Source organism: Haliaeetus albicilla, chromosome 5 (genome assembly GCF_947461875.1).
Source record: "Haliaeetus albicilla chromosome 5, bHalAlb1.1, whole genome shotgun sequence".
NCBI lineage: Eukaryota > Metazoa > Chordata > Aves > Accipitriformes > Accipitridae > Haliaeetus > Haliaeetus albicilla.
The window spans coordinates 50554249-50572678 of NC_091487.1; the positions used below are offsets into that span (position 1 = coordinate 50554249).

Here is an 18430-nt window from a genome sequence, read left to right on the forward strand (position 1 = left end):
GCTTGTTCCTCCGACTGTAAATGACGGGGTTCAAACTGGGGCTGACGAGACTGCCGAAAAGGGAAAGAACTTTCTCCCTCCCAGAGGAGTTACCGCTCCCGGGCCCCGCGTACATGAAGATGGCGTTTCCATAAAAGACACCCGCCGCGGTCGGGTGGGAGCCACACGTGGACAAGGTTTCGTGCCATCCTGGCGCAGAGCGGATGCGCAGATCGGTGGCCGGGGTGTCCAGGGAGGAAATCAGGATTAAGGCTAAAGGCAAGAGGAAGAAGCACACACAGACAGCAAAGATCAGGACTTTATTGGCAGGAGCGGCAGTGCAGGCCAGCTTTAAGACAGCAACAATTTCACAGGAGAAGTGGACAACCTCGCAGGGGCCACAGAAAGGCAGGTGTAAAGCCAGAGAGGCTTGCAGCGTGCCCAATACGAACGCCAAAGCCCACAAAACCGTGGCAAGGGTGAGGCGCAGCCTCCAGATCACGATGAGGGCATAGCGCAGGGGACGGCAGATTGCCACGTAGCGAACATGAGACATCACGGCCAGCAGCACGCACGCTGTAAGTGCAAAGATTAAATAAAGATGGATCTGTGCCCCACACCCAGCACAGGAGAGGGCTCTGCCTTGTCCAAGGAGGCTCCTTAGCATACGGGGGACATTGCTGGAGGCGTAGCAGATGTCCGCGATGGAGAGGTGGCAGAGGAAGAAGTACACGGGGCTGTGGAGGCAGCAGTCCAGGCAGATAAGCAGAAAGACAAGTGCGTTTCCCATCAGAGTGGCAGAGCAGAGGGCAGAGAAAAGGCCAAAGAGGCAGCGCTGCAGGGCTGGGGTGCTGCAGAACCCCAGGAGGACGAATTCTGTGACAGTCGCTTCATTCTGCACGCTGTGCTGGAGGTGAGGCAGCACAAACTGCGACCACGGAGGTCTGGAAGCAAAGGAGCAAGGAAAAGGAAAGAAAAAGGAGAGTTTTCCTAAGAATGTTGTGTCCTTTACTCTTTACGCTGCAGCTCCCTTCTCCCCGTTCTTCCCTCTGACTCCAGTGAAAGGTGCGTACTACCCTCCCCACGCTGAGCGACGTACATCTGAATTGCAAGCTCCAATCTCTCTGCAAACTTTGAGCAGCTTGACCAATCTCACACAACTTTGCTGCCTAGCTTGCCCTTGAAGTCTTTCTTTTCCTGGGTTGGTTTGGGGTTTTTTTTGCAGGGGGTGGGGAGGGGCAGGGGGTGGTTTTGCTGTTGGAGAAGATAAGATGATGAAGATTGCAGGTGTCGATTAAGGTGAAGTCAGAACAACTTCAAAGCAGCTATTTTAAATTAAGTCCATATTAAAAGGAATGCACAGTTCACAGAAGAATTCCAGTTTTGCCATTAAACCAACCAGCATTTCCAATCCACTGCCGTGGCCTCTTTACCTTCGTGCAATGCATTCCTATTGAATCCTGCAGTTGCTTGATCCGACTCCCCTATCCCAGCAGGGAGGCTACTGCAGGCCCGGGAAGGTCAGGCAGAACGTCACCTTGGTTCCTGCTGTGCAGCTGCTCGCCGTTACCAGTTTCGCAGGGTGCTGGTCAAGGTCCCTGGGCATCCCCTGGCACTTGTCTCCACGCGGCTCTCTGGTCTCCAAGATCTTCCGCCACTTCCAGGATACTTCCTCCAGCCAGGATCTTCACCTTTTCCTTCCTGGGTCCCTTTCTTCTCTTCAAGATCCCTTCTTCTTTCTGGGAACCCTTCTTTTTGCCACCACCTCTTCTTTCTGGAACCCCACGCCCCCCGTTTTCCCAATCTAAGTTGTCTATGTGAGCAGTACGATGCCTGATCAGCCTCCGAATTAAGGCTTCTGGCTCCTAGCTCTTTAGTAACTGTAGGATTCGGGACACGCTGGCTGCGTGTAGCAAGAAGCAGGCTTCTGCTTGACAGCTCAGAATTCAGTTTCAGACATTCACACGCACAGACCTTGCCACACACGTGCACCCCGTCACGTCTTGCCTGGTAACCTTCACAGTTTGAGCCAGTTTTTTGTCTACGGCCGGGCTTCAGACCCAGGGCATGGCCACAGAAGCGCATTCCCCCCGTCAGTCTGTGAGCTGAGCAAGGGAGAGTCAATACTTGTCTGGTGAGCCTCATACCCAGGCAATGTGGGCGACCCCTCTCCTGCGACAGCCCTGGCAAAAGCCACAGCAGGGTGCTCCCTTGCCTCTGCCTAGGTCACCGGGGTTCCCCTGCCTGCCATTGCTCCTTTGTCCTCCTCTGTGTTTGTGGAGATGAACCTTTAACCACACAACCTAACACCTACAACGCCGGGAAAAAGAGAGGCTGCAGAGGGTCCAGCGGGGAAGGTCGCCGATGTAAAATGCTCTTTGTGAGAGGCAGCACACCCAGCTCACCTCCTTGCTCCTGAGCTGCTCTATCGGAAGCACTGCGTGCAGGACGCTCTGCTCAACAGGCTGTGTCTGTCTCTGACTGCCTTGTCCTTGCTGCAGCACCGTGTGCTGGGGGAACGCCACGGAGAGCAAGGAGGACGCTCTTTCCCCAGGAGCAACGGAGGGTGCTCAGCTGAGTGCTGCTGCAGGGGCCAAAGTGGGGCAGGCAGGCAGGCAGGGGAAGGCAGGAACGAGGGAGCTGGGAGGAACCGGCCAGTCTGGGAGATGCCCGAGAGGCTCGAGAACCCTGTAAGCACAGGACGAGCTCACAGGAGGTTCAACGTGAGGCCCTGTGCTTAACCATGCCCTCCAGATCTGGACCTTCTCTGCTTCCCGAGTTACCGTGCAGTTTAACAGCCTGGTGCAGAGATCCTGACTGGGAGATCACTGTACCTCCAGGAGTTAGGGATCCACCTAACAGTTAACCTGAGCGGGTGCAGGTCTGTGCTGCGCTGTACCTACAGCGTGGCCTTCAGGCTGTGTCCCTACACATGCCCCTTGGCCGCAGGATAAACGGAGCTGGTTGACTGTGACAGAGGAGCCTCCAGGCAGCTCCTGCTTGGTACCAGCGATTACGCCACCTGCGCGGCCCTGCCGTTATCTAAAGTGCAGCAAGAAGTCCGCGCGTGAACATCCTTTACGCATGGAGTTGTTTTCTTCTAAGAAAAGTTGTACGACACCGTGAATGACCAAAAAGGAGGAACTTCTCCACAGGCAGGATCTGTACAGTGTGCCAAGGGAAAATCCGTCTGGGGTCTGCCCAATGCTGCATGAACGCAGGGTCCCCAGCATCTGAAGGGACCTAAGATTTACTTGCTACCTAGATGCCTCTTCTTGCTGCCTGTATGCCTTCTTCCTGGCTACGTCGCCTCCCAAGAGCTTGCCCACCCCCAGCCTACTGGGGAGGGGGGGAATGGTAGAGAGACAGCCCTGATGCTGTGCCAGCACTGCTCAGCCATGGCCAAAACACTGCTGTGTTATCAACAGCTTTCTAGCTACCAGTACAGAGCACAGCACCACGAGGGCTGCTGTGGGGTAAAGGAACTCCAACTCAGCCAGACCCAATAGAGAAGGAAAGTGGAGGAACAACAGAGGGGGCAGCCCAGGGACACAGAGCCCCAGGTCTCATCCGGCCGCTCCTGTGACCATACGGTGTATTCAAAATCAAATACCTGAAGTGCTTCCTTAGACGCAGTTTACAGCCAGGGGACAAGAAGGTGGCAGTTCTGCATTTTGCAGCTCCCAGGCTGATGGCAGAGCCAAAGCAAAAAAAAAAAACAAACAACAAAAACCAAACCAACCAAGAGAGGTAAGACTGGAGGCAAGGGGGCAAATGCTTTTCTTTCACCTTAGGCCAACTGCTCGGACGCTCTCTATGCTGCCCTGCCACAGAGGGCATCCCTCTCGTACCAGTAAGAGACATAAGAGCGAATTAAAGCCAGGACCCCAAACCAGACCAAAAACCCGGTCATGATGAAGAAGAAAGTGGAGAATGCATCAAACATAACAGAAAATGATTTTGGACATTCCCAGTTTACATTTGGAAAAAAGAGAGAAAAAAAAAGAGGAGGAATTAGGTATTAAAAGAAGAGCACTGAATGATAAAGCAGTAGCAGTCCCTCTACCACTACAAACCCACACCCCCACACGCACGTACGCACACAGACTTAACACCACCAAACTCCCATTGACTGTGATGTTCACCTCAGCTTGCTGGTCTAGAGATACTGAATGCCTGAAGCACACCAAGGAGAACTGAAAACATCTGCATGGCTTTAATGGGAATCCTCCAACTGAAACAAAGCGCTTTCTCCCTCTGTCTGCGTTGGCACATCCCCGAGTCACGCTCTCACTCCTCTCCTTCAAAGTCAAGATTCCTAAACGTGAAAAGCGGGAGTGGGGAATGGCGAAGGGAAGAGAAAAAGAGGGAGAGCATCATCAGTGGAAGACCTGCCAGCTGCTGCTGATTCAGCCCTGTTCGGGGGACCACCCCAGCAGAGAGGAGCTGGTTTGCGTGCCACGGTCCTCACTGCCTGTTCCCAGGGACAGGCCGTTTGCTCAGCCTTGCCGGCCAAAGCCTGGGAGAAGCGTAGGCGTGTGCCGTCGCTTGCAGAGGAGCACGGACACGTTCACGTGCAATCCTTTACCTTCTTCCTCCCTGGATTCAAAGGGTTTCTGTCTTCAAAGTGAGAGCCTTCCGTACGGTCGTTTGTGACATTTCATCCAGGATAATAATCTCAGAAGGATCAGTCCTGCAATAAGTATTTCACATAGCAATCCGTGATTATGGGAACTGATGCCACCAAGGGCATTAGCATCAGCAAGAGGAACAGCGGAGCCCCGAGAATCAAAGCTCCGCATAAGCGTGGGAGGTTTTGCTGGATGAGGAGTTTTGGGAGGCAAGCCGGGGAGCTGCAGAGCAACAGCTCTGTGCAAAGGCTCTTGCTGGGGTCTAGCCCCGGTCCGGGTTCCTAAGCCACTGCTGGTACAGATCACGCCTGCAACTCCGCATGTGTAAGTATGAGGATCTCCAGCTACCGTAAAGGCACTGATGATGCAAGGTTTGGGGGTCAAACGCGAGTGCTGCAGCCGCTCTGCTTGGGGTGGCTTGCCCTGCGATCACCTCCTGCAGCCCTGCCCCCGAATTTGATTTTCCCACCAAGCTGCCTGCTGGTTTCTGTGGAATGCCCCACCAAGAGGCAAGTGGAGAAAACTCTGCCAAACACCTTCAAGCTAATCTTGCCGGGGGTCCTGGCGCTTGCTGGGGCTTTACCTGTCACTGCCTTGCTTTGGGATATCCACGTCGCTCGTCTTCCCCACGTTCAGCTGAACTGAACTTGCAGCAGCAGCAGCTTCCACCGCCCTCCTGGACTCCTGATGTAAAAAAGGGACAAATCACGTTCTCTGTCTTTGGTCAAAGTGGAGATAAGCTGAATGCCCAGCACAAACTTAGCAGTCTGCCCTCCCCTTCTGCCCCTTGGCAGCTATAGGTATTAGTGCAGCAGGGGAGAAACCGTTCACTCCAAAGATTTCGGGGCAGGGGGATTGTGTGTTCAAAACACGATTATGAGCAAATCTTGCCAGCAGCAGCAGCAGCATCTAATAATAATCATCATAATGATAATGACCTTTGTGAAAAACGACTCGTTTTAAAAATTACACCTGTATTCAAGTGTTCAGCTCACTGCTACTTGAGGAAACAAAGGTTACAACGTGGGACCCAGCCTATTGGGATCTATTTCGACTGAGTGCTGATCTTCCCCCAACGTTTCCAGACAAGCTGAAAGAGAAACAGGCAATCTCACAGCCCGACGGAGATGTCCAGCCCCGAGGACCCAGCAAGCCTTACCTCTTCTTCTTCTCCAGCTTCATTTCTGGCATCGTCCAACTTCTTCTTCCTTTCTGGCATAAGGTCATCCAGAAAGCTGAGCTCTCGCTTTGAGAAGCAGAAATCCATCGCTTTCCGGACAAAGACGAGAGCCAAAACCTTCGCGAGTAAGAGGGAAGATGCGGTGAGCTCAGAGACGATGCCACCTCTCACTCCAACGCTGCAAACACCCCGCTGCCGAGCGGCGGCAGCTCTTACCATCATGGGAAAGATGATGGCGGCACGGGACACCTTGATGGTCCAGAGCAGGACGAGGCAGGTCAGCTGGATCACCGTGAACAAATGCACCTTTCGCAAGGGCACGTGCCGCAGGTAGATGAAATCCGGCTGGTGTTTCGCCGGCATCCAAAACAGCTTCAAGCGATCAAAGAACTGCAAAACAAAAGGGAGAGGTTGCCACCTTGGGACTGCAGCAAGGTTCTGGCCCTCTCGAGACGGGGAGGCAGTTTGCAGCATCTCGCTTGCCGTCAGAAATCCTGGATCCCACCGCGTTCCTCCTGGGAGCAGCACCCATTTTCCCTTTGCTCCATCTATCAACCGGCTTGCCCCCGAGAGCTGCCCACCAAACGGCAACTATTCCATGCCATTCCATTAGTAGCATTTCTCGGCCCACTGAATCCCCCAAGCGAGGATTTCCACCAGTGGTAGAAACTGCCTTCCCTTTGCACTGAATTCCCCCGCTTTCACGTAACCAAACACTGACCTGCCCTAAACCCTGAAACAGAGAGCGCTGAACTTGCCTGGTCCTCCCAGCCCTATATACCTCCTGTGCCTCCACCAATCTTTTGCTTACACAAAAGACTTTCATTGCTTGCTCTGCGAGAAGTTTTTCCCATGCCACTGCTTTTTTTCCCTGCTGCTACGGAGACAAAATACCAGGGAGCCGACACGCTGCACGCTGTAAAAGAGTCCGTACCTGAATTCCTCTGAGCGACGACACACCCATGTAGAGAAAGACGCCATAAAGCACAGGCATTGGTATAAACTGGGGGGGAGAAAGAAAAAAAAAAAAGAATGCAATCGTTTCTTTTTCTATATTGCATTTTCAGTATTACCACCCTCTTCCACAGGCACTGCCTAAAATTGCTTGAAGCTTTCCAGCTTCCATTCAGGCTTAGAGATGGGTCAGATTTTAACCATTAAAGATTTTGTGCGCACGAGTGAGCTAAGGCTCTGCTTTAGGCTGAACTTTGGAGTTACCTCTCCTCAGAATAATCCTATTTTCCAGAAAGCTTGGAGGAAAATAGGCAATTTCACCCGTGCTGCCCTATGCCGCAGTCCGTGGCAGCAGAAAAACACTTCTGCCTATTCTTGGGGCAACAGGCAAAGGCCACATGCCTCCTTTTAGCCTAGAGACGAGATTACTTTGTGGGAGGAACGTGCAAGGAAGCCCACGGGGATGACCTCAGTGTGTTTAGCTCCTGGGAATGGCTGCTCCGGGGCATTTGGGCAGCAAATTGCAGCCAGTAAAGGGCTGCCTGTTTGAAAGAGAGCAGATGTGCTGGTCTGAATATGCTCAACTGTAACCCATAAACATGGGCGGGCCTGAAAGACACCCGAAAATTCAAGCAGTTGCGTTGCTCGCTCGCCTCGAGCACACCAAACGGGGGCCTGAAGGGCTGCAAAGCCTAACCGAGGCTGGTTCCCACCGTGGGTCGAGCCCCAAGGGTTGGGATCACCTCCTCCTCCTCCGCTCCACAACTAACTCCTCAGGCCTGCAGAGAGGGGACTGGTTTTCTGTAACCTCCAACAAGCTCGCGGTTGTTGGGTGGTTTGCATTTTCCTCTCACCTTTAACACGGAAGTGAAGAAGACGGAGCAGCCCATGAGCACAAAGATCAGCAAGCCAGTGACTCTCTGCTCTCGTATCCCCAGAAACTTGGGTTGTTCTCCTGGAGCTGAGCAGTCAGACTCTACTTTGAGGCTATTCACGTGGGTGATGGACAGGACGGTCGCAGCCACAAACCAGGGCAGCCCCATCACAGAGCACACCCCGAGCATCACGGCCACCACAAAAAGGTCCAGGTGGTACCCGCATCCTTTCTGCAGGCAGGAAAACAAGAAACAGAGCATCCCATAGCACAAGAGCAAGGAGAACGTCGCAAGGCAGACTCAAACCCGGCTCGAGCACAAGTCAACTTCTTCAGAATTTAAAACAAGAAATGGAAACAAGTAAGGGTGTATGCAAGCTTTGCACACGCACCTGGCATGAAAATCAGGCAGGAGTTCAGATGCAAGGGATATGGGGAGCTTGTGCGATACATACTTCTCCAAAAAAAAAAAAAAAAAGCCACCCCACAACCCAAAACCACCAAACCATTTTTTTCACTCACAAAGAAAATTCTACCACTTGCAAGGAAGGCGTGACTCTGAGTTATCCCTGGCAGCGCATCAAAACAATTCATTCCCCGCACCTGCTGCTGCTGCCATTTTAAAACAAAAAGGCGCTTCTATATTGCTCCAAGATTAATTTGCTCCTCCAAAAGGTTGCTCATCTGAACTGCCCTGTCACTTGCTCCCTGCATCATCGTTAATCCAGGAGAGCATCCTGCCACGCAGCCTGGCCTTGTCCCAAACCAATGCCTTCAGAAAGCATCGGGAATAAGAGCTTCTCCCCAGACCTGCAGCCCAGAAGGGGCTGGGGCTGGGGTCATCTCTCGCAGGCCCTTACCTTCAGCTTGTGCTCCTTCCTGTTCACAATAACGGCACTGATCTGCTGGTCCATGAATATCAAGATGGTGCAGAGCAGAGCTGGGATGAGCGCAGCCAACACCGTCCACCAAGGGTTGGGTCCTATGGGGTTGATGAACCACCCGCGGTCGTCTCTGGTAGGCTGCAACAAAGCCCACACGTCAGCATCGTCTCCCAGCCCAGGCACTCCACTGGCTTTCATTTTCCCCTCCCTCCCTGTGTCAGAGCACCTCCCAGCCCTGGCTTCACGTCCCCCTCTCCCGTGGGCTTCAGCAGTGCCGGTGTCCTCTTTGCAAGCACCTCTAGATACTTCTCCTGTAGGTATCTAGTTTTGGGGCCATCTTCTCGGTTCCAGGAGGAAGCAAGGCACTTGGAGGTGGAAGAGGAGATGCTCACACCCCCAGCATCTCCTCCAGACTCAGCCCTGCCCTGCCCCAGCATCACCTTGTGGCACCCCCACGTGCCAAAACACCCCAGTACCTTGAACGCATGGGGGACCTGGAGCTTCGGCGATGGGATCCCAGCCACAAAGTCAAGGAGCACCATGACGACGATGGTGAGGAAGACAGCAAAGTCGCTCACTGTGGACCGTACCTGGGGCAAGAAACCAGAGGTGAAAGGGGCATGGCAAACAGGGCCGTAACGTGAGATGCCAGAGTTGCAGACATCCACAACGTTAGGCTGGTTAACCAAATCCCACCACCCCTCTGAGCACATGCAGCCTGATCCCTTGCTTAGATACTGTTGCTGTGTTTGTCCCTGTGACATCTGGTGTCAGACAATAAAAAAAGCTTAATTAGGTGGACAAGGGTTGGTTTAAGTCAAAACCTAAAAATAATAATAATAATATTAAAAATAAGAAAACAGATGTCTGCCACTACAGCTACACTCACAGCTACAATGGCAACAAGGCACTGAGGCATCCTTTAGTCCTCAAAAGGAAGCTCCTCATTCGAATCTACTTTCCGCTCGAGCACATAATGCGCAGAAGGTAAGGAAAAAAAAACCAAAACCCCAACCCCCAAAACTTTGGGAAACCTGACTTCCTACTACCTGAGGAGGAAAAATAAAAATAAAAAAAAAAAAAAAAAAAATCTTCAATCTGGGGCAGGTCACGAGGCAGGTGGGAAATGCTACGATGATTTTGCACTCATGGAAATGAGTGCGGGACGTCCAAGCTCTTGGAGAGCTTGGCCTGCAAGGCCAACGTTTCCCAGCTTGACCAAGGCGGGGCAAATACTGCTTAGTGCTCCAGGAAAGCCATTTTGGGAAACGAGTGTGGAGATGGATGCTGGCCACCATCTTCTACTTACTCTGGTTGGAAAGTAGCGGCTGGTTTTAAACTTCTTCAAGAAGCCTGACAGGGCAAAGGTGGCGAAGAAGAGGATGCAGCACCAGAGGAACACGTCAGGCGTGTAGGGGCCGTCGCGTCCACAGGCAGGTCCTTGAAACTCCCCACGCAAATACCGACATTCCTGGAGAGACAGAGCGTCAGGACACAAAGGCAGTGCACGTGCGGCAGGGAAACCTCGCATAGCTAGGGGGTTTTGAGGACCTCGGTCCAAGATCCACGACCCTGTAACTGCTCCTGCCAATGGAGATTTATATTTAATGAGCAGCAGCAGCTGAACAAGTGACACATCGAACTACAGAGCGGAGAAATGAGACGTGAGGGGACGCCATACCACACACCCTCGGCACATCCTCTGCCTGCCATTCGAGCAATCGTGGCTAAAGAAGACACCAGAGGGGAAGGAAACACTGGAAACTCTTGGGGATAGAGAGAGAGGCAAGAGGGAAGGAGGGCTAAAGACAACCATGGCAGGAAAGGAGGAGAAGAGACAAATCGTCCCTTCCCAGGGGAGGGCTCGCAGAACCTGGCCAAGAGGGGATGAAGGCCACCGTAAGAGCCTGCCGCCCTAGGCCCGGGCTCTGCTTCCAGCAACAACAGCCTGAGAGGCTGCTCAGACATTTATGCATGGACCTACAGACAGCACTGAATGAGAAAGCAAGGCCTGGAGTTACTAGGAACCCATTAAGGAGGCCAATTACTACCTTTCAAGCATGAACTTAAGTCCTACAACTTCTACAGTAATCAAACCACCCACTACTTAACCTTCCTCCCAGTCAGAAGTACTGTCCTGCAACAGGCTTGAGGGGGACACTTGCTACCCACAATGCTGGGGACCAGGTAGACTGGGACAAGGTGGACTCTCCTCCCCAGGACCAAGCAGGTTCAAAGCACACGCTAGATCTAAGCAAGGACTTTTCCGAGCAGCACTAGCACAGTTTGAAGCCCATCATTCCCTGAAGGGCTCTGACTTTTGCACCATGCAAATGCCCCCGGACCCCATGGCCGCGGCGCGAGGAAGCAGTGGCTCGGGGCACTTACGGTCACCGTGAGGTTTTCCCAGGCTATGCCAGACACGTTGATCTTGTTGCTCGCCCAGAAACGCAGCGTTTCGTTGCTGGGATGGGTCGGTGCCTCACACTTACAGCTGGCAGGAGAGAAGCCAAGACAGGGGGGGTAAGGGAAAGGCGATGGAGGTGCAGCCCGGAGCTCCTGCCAAGGGGCAGCATCTTTCTCAGGGGGAAAAAAAACCCACTAGTAGCTGGTGAGGAAGTCCAGCTTGCTGTGCATGTGCACAGGGTAGGTGTCTCGCAGGTGACTCAGCTTCTCCAGAGCCTCGTAGATGAAGATGATGCAGATGAGGGAGGCAAAGGCTTCTTCCGTGAAGCGGGTGACGTAGCACACCAAACAGCTGGCGTCGGTGGCCACCAGCACTATGCACAAGAAGGCGGTCCACAGCCCAATGCACGCCCGCAGAGACAGATAGGAGAGCGCGTACTCCCTGCGAAAGCAAAATGAAACAAAGGCTGGAAAGGCCAGCAAGAGGCCCTGAGCCATGCCTGCCTTCGGGGAAAGCGGGGAGCAATTTTGGAGCGTGTCAAGGCTGCGGATGGGAAATGCCGTTTCCATGTACTACCACAGAGAGCCTCGGGGCTGTGGTGTAGGGTGTAGACCCACAGGAGGAGAGGCCAATTACTTAGTTACCACTGCTGAACAAGGATCTTGTGTTAACACCTTGGAGGCTGCTCGAGGTCAGGTCCCTCTTGGGCCAGGTGGTGTTCTCCCACATCACCCTGACGCCCTAACACTGAAACCAGCTGGGTGTGCACCCAGTCACCTGCTGCCAGCAAGCTGGGGCTTAATAATAAACCTTATGGCAATATAAGGGTGGTTTATCTCCCATCAAAGCCATCGCAACAAAAGGACTGTCACTAAAATCTAGCAACTACCCCTAAGAAAAAGAAAAGAAAAGAAAAGAAAAGCATCTTTTCTCCATCACTGCCCCCTTCTGAAGGCTCTCGCAGCACCCAGCTGCGGCAGCCAGCCTTACTTGCAGAATTTGTAGAGGATCTTCTCGAACACGAGCACGGGTCCCGTGCTGCCGAGGATGGTGAGAGGTTGGCCGGCAAAGAGGCAATACACTACGCCGGCCATGGACGCGCCCAGCAGCGACTCCATGGCACTCTGTCCGGGGAAGAGAGGCAGCCGTGAGTAAATAAATCGTTAGGGAGAAACAACAACCAAAGCCCATTCACTGCAGCAAGGACTTTGGCCTGAGTTTGATCCTCCCCCATGGCCCCCAACAGAGAGAGGTGCTCACTATGTGGCCATTGGTCGCCTCCCCCAGCAGTCCCCCGAAGGTGATGACAGGGGACATGCAGGCACAGTAGAGGAAGAGGAAGGACGCCAGGCACTGCAGGCTCAGACCATCCCGGAAGTCGCTCCAGAACCACGGGGCTTTCCGCTTCACGTCCAGGGTCAAACCTCCAAAGAGCCTGCAGGAAGGAAAAAGAAGAGAGTCTGTTCTCTTGGAGGAACACGCTGACTTTGCTTTGCTGCAGAAGGGCAATCACAAGCACAGAGCAACTTCCGTGGCTAAAAAGAAGCACTCTCCTTCATCCCAAATCAAGGAAACCTGCGTGCAATGGTGATGGCTGGGGCTGAGCCCAGCTGCCCAGATCTCCCCCCTGCCCAGCCCAGGGGACCAAGCTGGTCATGTGGAGCCCCTTCACTGAACCAGCTAACCCCAAAGACCTGCTAGAAGGGAAGGTGCATGCTCAGATTTGAGGGGCAAACAGAAAAAAAACACCCAAACTATTAAAGCTCCCACCTTCCCGTCCGCTGCAGTTCAGGGCCACAGTGTTTCTCCAGCGTGCTGTGAGAAGCACCGTCATCAAGAGCTCCTGGCGTCTTCCTTTTTTCCTGTTAAAATGGAAGTAAGATAAAGCTATGGACTTGCAACCACTGGCTCGTTTTGCTTCTGGTCTGGCTCTGTGACTGTGTCAGAGCAGGACCTTGTGAATTTGGGCCCCTGAACAGCATCCCCAGCTGTCCTGCCCGTCCCCCTCGCGCCTCCCGCCGACGCGTCACCCACCTGCGAAGGGACGTTTTTCGGGGGCTCGATTCGGACTGATGGATCCCACTCTCCTGGCGGCAAGACCGTGACCTGATCCAGAAACTCGTCGATGCCAGCCACCAGGTCAGCCCCGTTCTTGGCTTTATAGGCAACGTCACGGAAAACCTGCCAATAGAAGACGACCTGGTGAGAGGACAACCCAGCTCGGATGTCCTAACCAGTGCAATAAACTCTTGCCTAAACGCAAGGCTTTTTCCCCAAAATTTCCTGCTGGAAAGGGCAGGAAATATTCCCCCAAAAGGAAAAAATCTGTGCATCATGGCATTTGTAATCGTCTCCCCCACGAGGCCCCTGTCCCCCATGGCACACCATACCCTTCTGCTTAAAGAGCAAGAGAAGTTTTACTGGCCCTGGCAATGCCACCACTGGGGACAGCGTGCTGGGGACCCCGGCGAGAAGGATGAGGTGCAGGATGCACCCCGGGTGGGATTTCAGCCTCCAGGATGTGGCGTGATGCAAATCTGCGTGTTTGCTTTGGGGTGAGAAAGAGGGCTGGGCTGTTTGGAGAGCTGCGGGCAGCTGGGACAGCAAATCCTCTTCCTCACTACTTCAGAGACAGGGAGAGCTGAAGAAAGGCAAAAATGACCCGGAGCTATCTCATCTTGTCGCACCTCATCCGTCATGATAGTGGCCATGGACCTGCCGATCTCATGGTACTGATGGGCTTTTCCTTCTGGCCCAAGCAAAACAAACAGGAACCTGGGCAAGAAAAACAAAATGAGAGAGAGAAGAAGGTGTCCTTGCTCCGAGAGCACCCAAGGAAAGCCCTGGCAGCTCCCAGCCCAGAGCGTGGCTCAAGACGGGACACGTAGGCTCAGCGACGCCGCGATGAATTTGAAATTCTTCCAAGCCGACGGCAAATTTAATTTGGGGGCCAACTTTCATTACAATTGGCCGATGGGTTTAAAAGCTACAGCAGGGAATGGAGAAACGAAGGCGAGGAGATGTGGGTGGGGGAAACGTGCTTGCTCCCCCTCCCACTCGCCTTGTTCCCTTGGGACACCAAACTGATGCCTGCAACTTGATCTTTGGTTGGGTGTCTTTTTTACGGAAAAAAATTTGCGCTTCTCATTCGCACCTTGTTGGGATGGGAACTTCTGTCATGCCTGAGAGGAGGACAGCCGGGCTCAGGCGGACAAATGCCACGATGGGCTGGTGAAGGAAATCCAGCTCTCCTACCAGCACGTTGGATGCTTCAGCCCCGGTGGGAATTTTCTTCATGAAGTGCAGCTCCGCCTGGGCACGACAAGCGATTTTCAGGCAATTACCCCAACAGCAAAGCCCACAGCGCTCTGCAGCACACTCTGCAGCCAAGTTTGCAAGAGCAAAGCCGGCCCTAAAGGCGTAAGAAAGCTGCGAGTGTCTCACCTTGCTTAAATCCATTGCTCTGCTCTCAGGGTTCACCCCATCTTTAGCTTCCGCAGCGGTGGGAGAAGGACAAGGGGTGATTGTTTGGGCTGGTAGGAAGAAGAAAGACACTCAGAAAGATGGGCAAGGAGCAACTGGGACGCTTCTCCTTTGCCCGGACAAGTCTAATGGGGCCACAGCCCTGCAGAAACCCTCACCTGGCTTGTAGAGGAGGTGCAGGTCTGACTGCCTCTTGCTCACGTCAGCAAACGAGCAGACAGCGGGGAGAAGGTTGGTTGTCTTCTCGTTCTGATGGTGGTGCTTCCTCAAAAGGACTTCTCGAACCTGCGCCCGCATGTGCTCGTCAAACTCCGTGGACTGTTCTTGCTGGGCCAGGATCATATCTGAGGATGGCAAAGGGAAACGAAGCCGTCAGAGCAGAAACCCCAACAAGTCCCGACCCCCAAAGCCCCCAGGGAAGGCTGTGCCACACAGGCTGCACCCTAATGCCGGCTCAGCCTTGCACAGCAAGGCCTTTTAACAATGTTCAGCCTTTGCAGCGAAAACGAGAATTTTCTTTTGCTAAGAAACATCATCCAAGTGCTTATTCATCATTCCGCTAAGATAAATATTGCCCATTCTAAATAACGCAATTTTCTTGCCCGACCTGGCCTTTCTGACTCTACACGTTTACCCAAATTATAAGCAATCTAGAGCACAGACGTTCCCAGAGTTTCCCGTGCTGATCGAGTGCAATTTGCCGAGCCCAGGGAGAAACGTGCTAAGAACGGCTCCGACTTCTCCAGCCCTTGAAAGGGCTGAATGGAGACCTGCCGCCAGCCAAAGATAACTTCTCCAAAGCGGCTTTTGCAATTAACTTCAAGTATCTTCCCCACAGGAATACACTGCTTGGTCATCGCCAGATAACCTCTGCCTTAAAACTCTTCAATGCTGGATGTTAAGGCAAAAGTAAGAAAAAGAATGCGAGGAAACAGCTTGTAAGAAATCGTTCCCTTAAGGAGGTTCAGCTCTTACGCGGACTCCGTATTTCTAAGAGCAGCCTGCTAAGCCCTGACACACGCTCCTTTTTGGCTGCAGAACATTCTCTAGTGGCTTCTCCAACCCCACAAACTGCTTTCAAAAGGACCCCGTATGGGAAGAAAAAAACGGTGCGACTGTTGCACGCCCAGTCTACATCCAAAAACAGCTCATGAGAAAAACACAGTGGGACTTCTGGAAAAGGACGTGCCATTAGGGCAGGGTCTGATGTGGGAGTGAAGAGCTGAGCTCGGCCGTTCCCGGAGGGATGCAGTGCCCACGGTACCTGCAATCTCTTCGATGCTGTTGGCACAAATGTCCAGCAGCACCGACCCGTTGCTGATGCAGCTCCTCAGCTCGGAGAGGCTGTGCAAGGACAGCGTGCCAACGTAGGGCTTGCTCCAGCGCTCGCCGCCATCTTCCACGTCCTCCTCAAACTTCAGCCACCTGTGGACATCGGGTGCGATCAGCCCCATTGCAAGAAAACAGCCCCAGCTCTGCAACCCCTTTGACAGAGCCACGGGGTGGCAAGAGGAGAAGGCTCCTCGTGCCGCCACCTGCAGCTGCAAAAGCTTCGCGTCCTGGAGGGGAGAAAGCAGAGCCCACGGGCGCTGCCGGTGCGGGGACTCCTCTCCCACCGCAGCCAAGCAGCAGGGATTTACCTTGCCGTTTCCTTCCACTCGGCATCTCGGCCCTCTTTTACACAGATCTCATCCAGCTCGGAGAACAAGTGGTGAGGGACATGCTGCTCGTCCTCCTTGGTCCTGAGAATGAACTGCACCCGCTGGGACGGGGAGCCTGGGGGCAGAAGGCAAAGACCCATCCCGTTACCGCGCCTCAACACAGCTCATCACGCTCACGTGCAAAGTGGCCATCAGCACCAGTGCAGCCATAAACACTGGGCTGGCCCCTCTCCTCTGCGTCTGTCTGGGCTTGCACAGAGCCATGGAGAAGGAGAAGCATCTAGTCCACCTCTGCATAAGGATGGGCTGCTTTCCTTCCCCACATTGCCATTTTTAAAGCCAGGATCCCTCTAAGGAAGACGAGCCTACACCCATTAGGCATTTAACTGCATTAAAAAAAAAACCCCAACCAACCAACAAAAAAAAGAAAACTTGGGAAAAAGAGGGTGTTGCTCAATAAGGCCACTTTCCCTCGGAAGAACAGCAACTCACTCAAACTAGCCACGGGGACCTGCTCGCAGAAGGCCCCAGCGCCCACGTTGCCCCCAGGAGTTTAGCGAATGCCGCGGTGGGACTTACAGTGGTAGCCCTGCTCCGTCGGGGCAGAGTCCTTCTCCCGTTCCCCTTCCCGATGCTTCTGGCTGTGGCGTCAGTGATGCCGGTGGCTCTGCCTAACCAGTGGCATCCACGCGCCCACGTACAGGGTCCGGTGGCCTGCGAAAAGCGAAAAAGCGGCGTGTTTTGCAGCACTCTCGGCATTGCAGCAATGGTTGAGGTGGCCGGTGCCTTGCTAAGCCACGGTTAAATCCCAGGAGCAACACCACCTTCCCTTAATCTTATTTTCACCGGACCTCCTTTTTTGCAAGCCTATTTTACTCGAGCTTTGCAACAACACAGCAACAACAAGCGTTGGCTCCGCCTCATCTAAAAGTGCCCTGAAAGTATCGGACCTCTTCTCAAATTCCAGCTTCGGCTGGACAACACTCAGACTTGCTCATTAAGCAGCAACACAAGCTAATTATTGTCAAAATCTCTGTATGGCACGAGGCGACAAGAGACGGTCAAATCAGTCCCATCGTAATGAACTCCAGAACAAAAAAAGAAAATCACAGCCCCGCGTCTGCAGCCCTGAAATGATTCTCCTGACCTCTCCAAGCCAGGAGCAGCCTCTGCGAGAAAAAAAGCCGTCAATTATCGAGCCCCGTGGCTACAACTCACACCGTGGCCTCCCGGGGGCCTTTTTCCCTCCGTTTAAAAAGCCGTAATAGTAAAAAACCTGACAATAACTGTGCTGCTTTATTGAGAAGCGCGGCACGTTTTGCTGCACGTGATGCGACACCCAACAAGGCACACTGGAGAGACTTTGTGCAATGGGAAAACGCGCTGGGCTGGTGGCTCCTCTACCAGGATCTCAGCAGAGACTCACCTTCCAACTCCTCCTTCTCATAGCAAATACTGACAGCGTTGCTCCTTCTTCCCCGGTCGATCACTGCCTCCTCGTCATGTCTCTGTTTAGCAACGACAAGAAGGGAAAAGTTGGGGCTGGGGGTGGAGAGCTCCCTTACGTCCTCCCAGCCATCATCCAGCCCTGCGTCCACGCGAGTCCACGAGCCATCACGCCTCTGCGTGCCTCCTCCTCCTTCAGGCACAGCCCTAAAACCACGGACTTGTAGGAGGTTTTTCTTCCCATACGCAAATAAAACAGCCCATAACATCACCTGTACTGCATACCATGCGAGTCTGGACGTATTTCATACAGCAGGAGAGGGATGACTGTTTCAGACCAAAAAAACCCACCTCCTGCTTTGTTCTTCAGGTTCCTGTCTAAAAAAGCGATTTCCAAACTGGAAAAAATAACCCCAACCCACAAAACTGCACTTTTGAGCCCCGGCCGTGCTACCTGTAACTCTTCCAGAAGTGTCATTTTGTGACCCCCAGTTGGGTTCATCCTCACATCAGTCACTGGGTTTTGGGGACAACTGAACCTCCAGGTCAGTCAGGGGGCCCGATTCCCCAGGGACTGATGGAGTAGCCCTCACGGGAGGAGCTAAGTGGCACCCAGTGTGCACCAACTCCAGAGACACAATAGGGACCATTATGAAATCACAAGCTATGATGCGGATCCAGGCAGCTACTTAAAGCCACGCACCCCTAGACCCTTCCCGCTTGGAAAACTTAGTGCCTGGGGAGAAGCCAGCTCTGCTTTCAGCAAAAACTCTCCAGAACAGAGAAACTTCCTGCATGAGAGGTGTCAGGCTCAAAAGTGCGCAGAAGGAAAACCCTCCACAGGCTCGTTCGCCCTCCTGAGAAGCAAAGCCCATTAGCAGCAGCATGGTTTCTCTCTTTTTCTTTCTAACAGTAGAGCTGAAGCTCTAGC

At 53.3% G+C, this 18430-nt stretch overlaps 1 long non-coding RNA gene and 1 pseudogene across 1 annotated transcript; both read right to left on the reverse strand.

Moving 5' to 3' along the window:
- Positions 1-3794: 3794 nt before the first annotated feature.
- On the reverse strand, positions 3795-4678 carry LOC138685551 (uncharacterized). Its single transcript, XR_011324854.1, has 2 exons — positions 4568-4678; positions 3795-4297 (listed from the first exon to the last, which is right to left on the reverse strand). It is a non-coding gene; the product is annotated as an uncharacterized lncRNA (long non-coding RNA).
- Positions 4679-5705: 1027 nt separating this feature from the next.
- LOC138685550 (electroneutral sodium bicarbonate exchanger 1-like) lies at positions 5706-16738 on the reverse strand (annotated as a pseudogene).
- Between the last annotated feature and the right edge of the window lie 1692 nt (positions 16739-18430).